The 11,569-nt window shown below is 41.4% G+C and overlaps 1 non-coding gene across 1 annotated transcript; it reads left to right on the top strand.

The window, feature by feature from the left end:
- Positions 1 to 11,104: 11,104 nt before the first annotated feature.
- Positions 11,105 to 11,186, top strand: trnas-gcu (transfer RNA serine (anticodon GCU)). The gene has a single exon. It is a non-coding gene; the product is annotated as a tRNA-Ser (tRNA).
- The last annotated feature ends 383 nt before the right edge of the window (positions 11,187 to 11,569 follow it).

Here is an 11,569-nt window from a genome sequence, read left to right as displayed (position 1 = left end):
TAACGTAAGCTTACCTGGGTAGGTTTTTCCCCTATAAAAGCGTGCAGGAGAATAAAATTATTTCGTTACGACTTCCCTCTGATATCTTCATGCTGATGATCCTGATCAAATATTGCATCTCTAAATGAAGATCAATTTTCTCCTACCTATTTTCCCCAGTAGTTATCTTGACACTGATCTGATACTCACTGATCTCCAGTTACCTGGTCTACCTCCACCCCATCCTGTAAAGGCTCCAGTCCTCTAGCACCTCCCATGTGACAGGATCCTACTGACATTTGACTCAGTGCCTTTCCTCCCTTGTCTCCAACAGCAGCCTGTGAAACAACTCGTCCAGACCTGTGGACTTGTCCAATTTTATACCGGCCCAAACCATCAATCCCTGCTCGCATCTTATATCAATCTGTTTAAGAACTTCCCAGTCCATCTTGTTGAACTAAGTATCTGTCTCCTCATTCTCCCAAGTAAAACAGATGGGAAGCTCTCATGTCACAATCTATCAATGTTTTCCAGCTTCGCACACAGATTGCCCTCTTGATTTCTAATGGGCTGTGATTGTTCCCTGGTTATTCTGTTCTGCTTGATGTTCTTGTGGAATATCTTGAAATCCTCGCTAATCATGCTCACACTTTTCAATGTCCCTATGTTCGCCACTCCCCTCTGAGTGATATTTTGAAAGTTTCATTTAGATCACCTCTCATTCTCTGAAACTCTACAGCATACAGGCGGATTTCCCTCATTGCCATCCGAGGGATTAATCTGGAAAATGTCCATTCAGTATATGAGATCAGTATGATTTACTTGGATCAGGAAATCAAAGCTGTACTCAATACTCCAGGTACAGATGAACCAACATTCTGTGTCACTGGTGCAGAACATTTTTACTCCTAGTCGGTGCAAGTTACTTCAGAAGCTGGAATCTGTAGTGAAACCAACACATGCTGGAGATCACAGTGAATCAGATATCATCCATGGAGAGAGAGAGCACAGAGCTTTTTATCGTCTATATTCTGATTCCCTTCAAACAAAGGGAAACTTAACTTTTACCTTCCCCCATTTGCATATGTTCATCTCAATACAATTTTCTTTATTGTTTTAGGGATAACTTACTATTTGAATTCTTTAACAATCCTCCTGATATCCAACTAGACCACATCTACTGGTTGACCATTGTTTATATCGGCAAGAGACATCTTCAAGCAAAAATTTGGTAAATGTTGCCGTCCCTTTCAGAAAACTAGCATAATTCTCTAGACTATGTTATAACTTTCCAAGTGTCCAATATGACATTCTTTATAATAAATTCCGACAGATTCCCCACTGTTAACAATAAGTTAGCTGGTCTGTAGTTCATTCTCCCTCTTCTTCACTTTGTAAATCCTTAGAATGCATTTATAACTTTCCAAATTGAATACGGAAAAATATAATGATTCCCATTGCAATTATTATCTCTATTTCTACTTTCTCTGAAATTCTGGTATGAAGTACATTTGGTCCGTCAGACTTATCAATAGAGTTATGTTTTCAAATGCTACTCGTCACTGATTTTAGTCTTTAGTTACACAAGTCCCATGGTCACTTGGTATTTCTGGGAGATATTCTGGACCCTCCTCCATGAACACAGATATAAAATAACTGTTTAGTTTCCCTATCATTTTTCTGTTCTCGCAATAAATTATTCTGTCCACATATTCACTGTTCCACATTTGACCTTGTTTTTTATTTTCCTTTCAAATATTCATAGAGGTGTTTCGTCAGTCTTTTTGTTTCTGGTTAGTTTGTATTGCTGTTCTCTTTATACTTTACTTATCAGTTTATCAGTCCTCTTTTGTTGTGCCCAAAAGTTCAATGAATGCACAATGTATGACCCTTTTCTAAGGCACTTTCTTCGATCTAATATAATTTTTAACTTCTTTTGTTCACCATCGTTGAGTCACCTTTGACTTTTGCGAATTATGCCTTGGAGGGATATATGTATATTACAGACCTTATAGTGCTTCTGTAAATAACATTTAGTCATTTTAATGTACTTTCCAAATTCACTAAAGCCAACTTTATTCTTGTATCTTAATGGCTTGCACGACTCAGGTATATGCCCGTAATATAAGACATCATGTAAAATTCAATATATTAAGGTCACTATTCTCCCAACGATCCTAAGAGCAAAGTATTCGATTTGCTTTTCTGATCACACAATACCAATTCCAAAATTTCCTGATCTACAGCCCAGTACTCAACATACTACTAAAGCAACCCGGCTCATACACACTCAACATTAACATTCACTTGGGTAAACATTGGTAGATGTAACTTGAAGCTGCCCATTATTACCGCAGTACCAACAAATATGTATGTCTAACTTCCTGTTTTATAACATAGCCACCATTTGTATTGCAGCTTTCAATTTGATACGTAACTCTCATGAATGTTTGCTTCTCCTTGCTGTTTCTAAGATCACCTCAACAGATTCTGTGGAATCTGAGTGACGTGGGCTCTGGCGAGGTTAATGGTAGATTCAGGCGAGATGTTCGGCGAGGCATATCTCAACATGGATATTATCTCACCACATCTAACCCGTTCTTCTCAAGCGGCATTGTAAGATTTTCTCCAGATCACCCGTTATAGTGGTGTAGTAGAGAATGACAATGATCTTTCAGCAATGCTGTGTATTCCCCAGAGACCTGAGACTGCTCTAACCTGGGTGGGAACCTTATAGCAGGCTGGTAAAGTGCTACTGCTGCTGTACAGGATCTTCTTGAGATCACATCTGGAGTCGTATGTACAGATGTAATCTCCTCACTGAGGAAAGGATATTGTACATAACTCAAAGATTGTTCCCTCAACTGACTTCTGCAACAAAGGTGTTAATCATCGAATCTCTCCAGTGTGGAAGCAGACCATTTGACCCATCGACAACACACTGATACTCCGAAGATCATCCCATGTAATCCTCACCACCCACCCCACCCAATCTTTATAACCTGGCATTTTCCATGACTGATGCGCCTAGCTTCCACATCCTCGGAATATATGGGTAATTTAGCTTGGCTAATCCACCTAACCTGCATATCTTGGGACTGTGGGAGGAAACTGGAGACTGAAATTGAACTAGGATCGCTGGTGCAGTGAGACAGCAGTTCTAACCACTGAGCTACCCAGTGTGGACAACAAAACTTGCCTGCATATTTCAGCCCTTGAAAAGTAGCATTTTTGAGCAGGGAGATTCCATAAGTCCCCAAAACTGTGACTGAACGACAGGAGGAGAACATTGAGATCTTGAACGGCTTGATCAGGAACAGAACCAGGACATGCAAGTCCATTGAGACTATAATGTATGAACACCAGGAGGACATTCCGCCCAGCGAGTGTGTGAAGCAGGAACAGAATGAGTCCAATCAGCCACACATGCCTCTTACACAGCAATTGGAACAGATCTTTTACAGCCTTGTGCCTGTTACACAGGAATTGTGCAACGGAACATAATGGTTATAGAAAGGGAAGAACTTCGAATAACCAGCTTCACTCGGGAATGATAAGTGGTGAGAAACTTATTGGGATTGAAGATTGTTAGGATGCGTTACGACAGAGTTAATAACAGGAGATTTCCAAAGTCAAGCCACAATCCTGCACAGTCAACATATTATGGGTAATTTAGGAAGGATAAATCATGTTTGAATGATTTCACTAACTTTCTTTAAAAAAAACGTAACACGCAAGGTGGATAATGGGGGTTCTACAGATGTATTATATCTGGACTTCCAGACATCAGTGCGTAACGTGTCGCAAAAGATTATTATGCAAGGCAAAAACACTTGGGATTAGGAACAATTTACTTGCTAGGGGAGAGGATTAGCTAACTAGTAAAAGTCATGACATGGAGCCGTTTGATTTGGACTCGGTTGGACAATGTCAAAAATGAAATGAATCCCATTAGAGTCCAATGGGCTTATTTGTAAACACAAGGTTTCATTGTGCTGCTCCTTCATCAGGTGTAAGCGACAGGAAAATCTTAAACACAGATGATATAAGGAAAAGATCAAAAGGTTATACAACTCATGCACATGAATTGTTCATACACCTAAGATGGCTCTTAAATACTTAATCAGTTAGAATGGAGGTGCGAGTTTGATTGGTTAATATAAAAATTGCCGAATTTATTTCAAGTCACTGCCTTGAGATACCTTCAGATATTATCAATGTAAATGAAGTAACACGTGCGGTCAGACAATGTATTCTAAGCTTGACGCCTTGTTTGGACTCTGTCTGTGTCTTGACCTGGAGTTAGACTGGTTTTATTTACAAAGTACGATTTGTAAAATAACACATTGACTGAATATCTACAAATTGTATGTTTTGGAATAAAATAAAATGTATCTGCAAATACAAATGGGAAAATGTAAATTCAACCCACAGATTTATATTTGCATTCGTGTGTGTGCGTGTGCATATGTGTGAGAGAGGGGCGTGTCTGTGTGAAGGGAAGAGAGAGACATTATCTGTATGTCAGAGACAATGAGGTGGAGTATGGGTGTGAGTGCGGGAGGGAGAGAGAGTGGTTGTGTGTGCATGTGTGTGTGACAGAATGGAGTACGTGTGTGAAATGTGAGAGAGGGTGAGTGTGAGTGTGTGCGAGGGGCAGAAAGGGAGAATGTGCATCAATGTATGTTATAGGTAGAGTGAGAGGGTGTGCTTGTCCAGGCTAAGACACAAACAGATATGGCTGATCCCTTTCCCCACGCACACTCTCTCCATGGTTTTCAGAGCTTCCCCTCTCTGCAGCCTCTGCTCCATTTGTTGTTCATGTTACAGAGCCAGATGCTGTTACTACAGTCCCATGCTATGTCCCGAGCTGGGACACTAAATCCTCCGGTCTCCTGAAATGTCTGAAGCAGCTTACAGCACAACTTCTAGCAAACAATCCCCAGTACCTCCACTAACAGGAGGAAGTCAGAGTCGCCTCAGCTACAAGTTAGATGCCTTGTCCTTTACAATTATACTCAAGGACCTTCCTTGCGTTACTGACCGTACCATCAACTGAGAGGGACAAACAGAGGCATTCCATGGGAAGGCGCATACCAAGATTCAAACACGTGAATCAAAGCTCCTGGAACACCCTTGTCCATAGGGTATCACATGGGACACATTGAGAAGTGAGGAACAGCCTGACACACACTATTTCAATGTTTCTGAGCTTCACCATGCCGATACACGAGGGAATCAAAAGCCAATGCCAGGGAAAGACGCGGAAAAAAAAACAAATAATTAATTAACAGATAACTTGGTGAAAATATGTTTAAGGAGATGGAGGGATTGTATCAACTGGATAAGTGAGACAACGGTGGGCCCAATCACAAGAATGCAAACATTGAATAAATACATTGCTAGATCAGCTGAATTGGTCTATTGTCTCCAATTCTAAATCTGCTTCACAGAACCAGCCCAGACACCTTAAATTGGGGTAAGGTAACGGCCAAGATGGAGAGCTGTGCAGACCGTGCTAGTGGATTACTCCATAAACCGGACTATCTGCACAGCATGGGGAGCATTGCAAACCTCTGCCAGGATATAGCAACCTCCACCACCACCCTATGTCTGGACATTTGAGTCAATTTTGTATCCAAATGGCTAGTTTTCCATGTATTTCATATGAACCAACCTTGTTAAACAGATGACCATGCACAATGTTGTTCAACACCTTACTGATGTCCATCTCGCCAATGTGCAACTCTCTACCTCAGTTAATCTTTTTAGTCACTTCTTCAAAAAAATTCAGTCAAGTCAGTGAGACACAACATTGCTTGCACATTTCCATGTTGACTACCCCTAATCCGTCGTTACCTTTCAAAGTGCGTGAAAATCCTATGCCTCATTATCCCCTCCAACAACTTACCCACCACTGCCGTTATACTCACTGCTTTTCCTTATTACCTTTCTTAAATTCCTTAAGTTATGGCACCACGTTAGCCAACCTTCAGTCTTCCGGCACTATACCTGTGGCTATGGATGATAGCACGAGGCCCAGCAATCACTTTCCTAGCTTCTCACAGAGATCTAGCGTACATCTAATAAAAGTCAGAACAGTTTCCTTCCTTTGCATGTTTTGAGACCTCCAGCAGCTCCTCTGTGATACAGACACTTTCGAAGATGTCATTACTTATTTCCCAAATTATTTAGCTTCCATATCCTCCTCCACAGTAAATATTGATACAAAATATTCGTTCAGTACCTCCCCCATTTCCTGTGGTTCTGCATATGGGCAGGCTTGCTGATGTTGAAGGATGCCCTATTCTTTCCACAGTTACTGTTTTGTCCTTGACGTATTTGAAGAAGCCAAAGCTATCACATGTCCCCTTTTTTACGCGTGCAATTTCCCTCTTAAGTATACTATTGTTGCCTTCAGACTCTTCTATTGAATCACTTTAAATCAGGAATTAAGAGGCAAATGCTGACCATTCCAGTTTCGAAAAATTCCATCTGGTTCACTGATACCCTTTAAGGAAGCAAACTGCCATGCTTACCTGGTGTGGTTTACATGTGACTCCAAACCCACAGCAATGTGGTTGACTGTTAACTGCTCTCTAGGCAATTAGGGATGTGTAATAGATGTTTGCCTAGCCAGGGACGCCCTTATCCCATGAATGCATTAAGAAAAAAACCCTCAATTCCTGCTGTCTATAACTGACATATTCTTCCTTCTTATCCGTGACCAGAACCTCAATTTCTCCAATTCTCCAGCATTCCTTACACGTACCAGCCTTACCCTTCAACCTAAGCGGGACATACTGTCTCTTTACTCCTGACAACACATTTTTGAAGGCTTCTCACTTCACAACTGACCAATTTCTCTGCGAATATATATCCCAACCGACGTTAACATTTTCATTGAGTAGGACAGAGGGATTGTCTGCATGAGGCTGAGCTAAATGATGCTATCTTATCAAACTCACCTCATTAACTATCCACCCCACCCATGGAGTCCCTCTTATTCAATGCCAGCCCGACTCTACATTCATCATGGCTGGAGGTTCTCACCATCGCCCAGATGCCCCCGATACTCCGCGACTCCTGGCATTGGTGCCATCTTTAAAAGTCCAATGGTCACATGGTTGTGCTTTCTCAAGTTGGAGCTGCCCTCCATAGTTTATCCTGAACATGGCAGATACGTGGAAATTATACCACAGTTTGTCGACTGGGGCCCGCAGATCCTGGTAGATTGGCTAGTACAGAGAGGGAAATTCTCTTTCCAAAAGGCGGGCCACACCACCAGACCCACCAATCATGGTCTGAGCTCAGAGCAGTATCTGCGGTCTGAAGAAATGTCCAGCAATAGAGGACAAGCATCAATTACCTTCCCCACTCTGTCAGGATAAGATCACCGTATTTTCTATACTCCCTCACAGTCACTGTTTATCTGTTATAACACCTACCCCGGAACAAAACCTATGCCCCAACACTCTCACTGCTGCTTGCAGCACCTTCCGTTTCTCTCTTTTACCCCTCTACTATATCTCCTTCATTAATAGCACTGCATGGATACAACACTCTTGAACAACTCCCTTTGGACAAGTCACCATCTCACCCACCAATCCCCCCCCACTTTCACCAGCACTGACAGTAGTATAACCCACTCACACCTTCACTGAATCCTTCCCCGTCTCCTATTCCAGAAGAAACAGCTCGGAATAGAATAGAAAGTGCGAATCTGGGTAGTGGAGTGGTCGATATCCACCTCCCCCTGCCCCCTATATTTGTGTGTCTGCATTTTTCTCTGTGAGTGTCTGCGTGTGGTTGCAGGTCTGGCAGTCTCTGTGGTACTTAAAATGACATAATCTCTCTCTTATCTGGCCACCACACCCTACTTCAGTGATGGTGGCAGAGGGCGATAACCTTCGATGATTCAGTCTGAGTGGGAGATAAGGCAGCAGCTCACAGCACTATTCAAACTGACAGCACCATCAACACACACACCTTCGCGCCCGCTACACCCCCGCCCCACACACACACACACACACACACAAACAAAATGCTGGTAGATGGAGAGTTGCAAATATACTTGGGGTCGTCCGAATGGAAATGCTCACCTCGGAGTGAACCATTTTGTCAGGAGATGACATCAATTGATTTCTGTTTCTGTGATTTGCAATGCTTAAAAATTACGTGGAAACGTATTGAAAATTCCCAAAAAAGGCCTGGTAGTGTTGATAATGACGCAGGGACAATATCGCTTAGTATCAGACAAAACTGCTCTGTGTTTCCAAAGATATTATTTGAAAAAAATCAAACGAACGTATAATTTAAGAGATTCACAGCAAAGGATTTGCTATCGACTCAGAACCAAAAACTGTGACACTGATGCAGTGGCGTGGGGAGGCCAGCAGAGGGATGAATCCAATCATAAAACTGAGTGGTTCGCACACCCTCTCTCAGGATTAGAGATGTTGGCCTTACAAACCTTCCGAACATTCCGTGGAAGAATAAAGGGAGTGATAGATAATTTTCGTCTCCATGGAGACGATGTTCATGAACTGGATAGATACAATTTACCTTATTGGAGTTTATATATACAGAAGTCATATTTAAAAAGCAGAGTTCATAGTGTAACTGTAAAATCTTTAGGTCACCCTCAGTGTGAGCATTGTGTGTAATCCTTGCCCTCATTCTCCACCAAAAACATGTAAAGAAGTTAAAAAGGGCACAGACGCTGTTCCCTGGATAGCAAGATATTAGAAAGCCAAGTGGCGTTGTTTACTGAGACATAAAAATATCAGATAGGATACAAAAGGTTTAATCGGGATGATAGAAAGAATGAAGGAGTTTATACACGAGATTTGGAAATCCTGGAGCAGAAACACGCAAATTTATATGTAAACAAATGAGATTTTCACATAACGCGAGGTTTGAATGACTAAATCAGGGAAATTCCCTCTTTCGAGTGTAACAATAACTTTAGTTAGAGCTTCAAAACCATTAGTGAATGATTAAGAAAGGTTTGGATGAGAGTTTCTTCCACTCAATAAAATTATTTTAATCGTGAATGAATTTACAGAAATAAAGCGTAGAAGCTGATTTCACAGTGATTTAAAAGATACACGAGCAAACATACAAGGATGGAATTTACCATTGAGAGAAAGTCAGTGGGGTTGCGTAACAATTTCGAATTTGGTTGACTTCAGACACAAAGACATTTCATGAATACGTACAACTGAATGAGATTGAATATAAAATGTTCATGGGTTGGTAAGGTGTGACGTATTATTCAAGGTGAAACTCTGTAAATGGAGCAGATGTCCTAATATAACTGCAGACAGAGGTTACATCCTAATGAATAGGAACTGAACCGTCACTTGGAGATGCAACACCTACTTTAAAGCTTTGACCACATTCACATGATGTTATGTATATTTCGTACATTCTTAACTCCACCCAAGAAATCCACCAAGAAGACTCTGTCCTTTTGTATTGTTAAACCTCTATACTTCTCTGCAGCACGCCATTGAAGATAAAATATGCTCAGACCAAAATTCAATTCAATACAATATTCAAACGGTCATATGTAATTTATTTTTTATTATTGCAATAACCTTTGTGAGTTTGCAACAAACTGCATAACATGAAACCAGATCAACATCTATTTTCCCGGAATTTAACGCAGTGCACATGGGAAACGTTATCCATCTGCTGAAAATTCACCTTCGGCTCTTTCTCCACGCATGTCTCTACACTTTTTAAATACTTGCAGTATGTTTGTTGATCAAGGAGTCATTATCCAGAAAAGGTCGTTTCTCAATCCACAAACACGGGTATCTTCCCATAAACTTGGCTTTGCTCAATATCACCTTTTATCCGTACGCCTCAACACAGACGACAAATTGAAGCTGCTCCATGTGATGCTCAAACGTAAAACTTCGGCACAGCACAGCCCACTATACTGGAACAGAGATACCGTGCACTGGTCACCTGCAGCACAGGAGCAACACATTAATGCTTACCTCCACAATCCTGGTTTTACCTTAACGTTTGGGAAACCGAATTTCTCTGATTCCATGGCTAGTAACGGGGATTGTACGATCATCTTCACCAGTAGTTCTGGCCCCGAGTGAGGAAAGTGGTGAGCTACTCATTGCAAAGATGGGTAGATTGTTGAAATATACAATTTCGACATTTGCCTTCACTATGAGCACTTCATTTCGTTTTTCATCTGTAGAAATCTTAAAATCTTCATCTTGAACAGACGCAATGACAGATTTCCATTGGATCTCTGGCATCAAATTCCAAAGTGTAAACTCCCTCTGAATTCTTCCACCGCAGTCCGCTGTGTGGGAAGTGTTCCTGTTGTGGGAAATACACTTCCCCGTGTGTCAACTGCTGGTCCCAGCATGCGCTCTCGCACTGCACTCATTTTCCATCTGACACTTGCTCACTGTTTTGCTGTGATCATACAGTGACTTGGTGTCGCACGGCCCAGGAACTGATGCAGATCAAGGTTTTTGCATTGTTGAGTTCAATTGTCAGTTTAGCCTTATTTAGGATTTTGAAATTGTCTGTCCTAGACACAAGTGCATGTCAAACATATCTGAGTGGAAGAAAGGTGTTCCGAATAATGACATTGAGCACTATGCACTCTACTCCAGTCTGGCAAACAATTCCTCACAGGCAATTTAATAAACAATAGACAATAGGTGCAGGGACAGGCCATTCTGCCCTTCGAGCCAGCACCACCATTCAATATGATCATGACTGATCATCCTCAATCAGTATCCTGTTCCTGCCTTATCCACATAACCCTTGATTCCACTATCCTTAAGAGCTCTATCCAACTCTTTCTTGAAAGAACACCTCCTACTGTCTCGGGTTCTTCATTCCATTGACTTCAAATCTTCACAGAATTCAACAGACCTTGTTACATAGTCATTTCTTCATTTTTGTTCAGACCACTGTGAGCAGAGTGTCACAGTGCGAATGCGCTTGCCCCACAACCCAGATGACAGACAATAGTCTTGGAACCGTACTGTGCTATTTATGATTTCACCAAAACAAGGGAGAAATGTCTGCTGCTCTGCATAATTTATGCAATTCACTTATTCATAAGAATACAGGCGTATGTGACGAGGTGGCCGAGCGGTTAAGGCGATGGACTGCTAATCCATTGTGTTCTGCACGCGTGGGTTCGAGTCCCACTCTCGTCGTTGCTGTCAGTGATTTTCAATGTTGCTATTTTTGGATGATCACAACTGTCTTACTGAAATTGGAACTGCAATATCAGTTTGTATGCATCGACGCTATTATAAAATCTCAAAGAATAATTTGGTCCTGTTGCCTAAACTGCATTGAAATGTAGATTGCATTGGGATATTGAAAAGGAACGAGACTTTCTTTTACAAGTCAAGCTGCTGTGACCTTTTATCGTACGAAAGAGATCCAGGAAAGCCAAATAACAAGAGATGTGAAGGGCATGTTTATGCAGTGGGATTCTTAATGATTATTTTGTCAAATGAAATCTGGAGCAGGTTGAGTAGAAGTGGTTCATCTTGGTGAGAAGAGCACAAAATAATGGAGATATTTCAAAAGG

This window comes from Chiloscyllium plagiosum, unplaced genomic scaffold (genome assembly GCF_037043375.1).
Source record: "Chiloscyllium plagiosum isolate Xiang-an unplaced genomic scaffold, Cpla_swu_hap1 HiC_scaffold_47, whole genome shotgun sequence".
Classification (NCBI taxonomy): domain Eukaryota; kingdom Metazoa; phylum Chordata; class Chondrichthyes; order Orectolobiformes; family Hemiscylliidae; genus Chiloscyllium; species Chiloscyllium plagiosum.
This window is presented reverse-complemented; position numbering and strand designations above follow the sequence as displayed.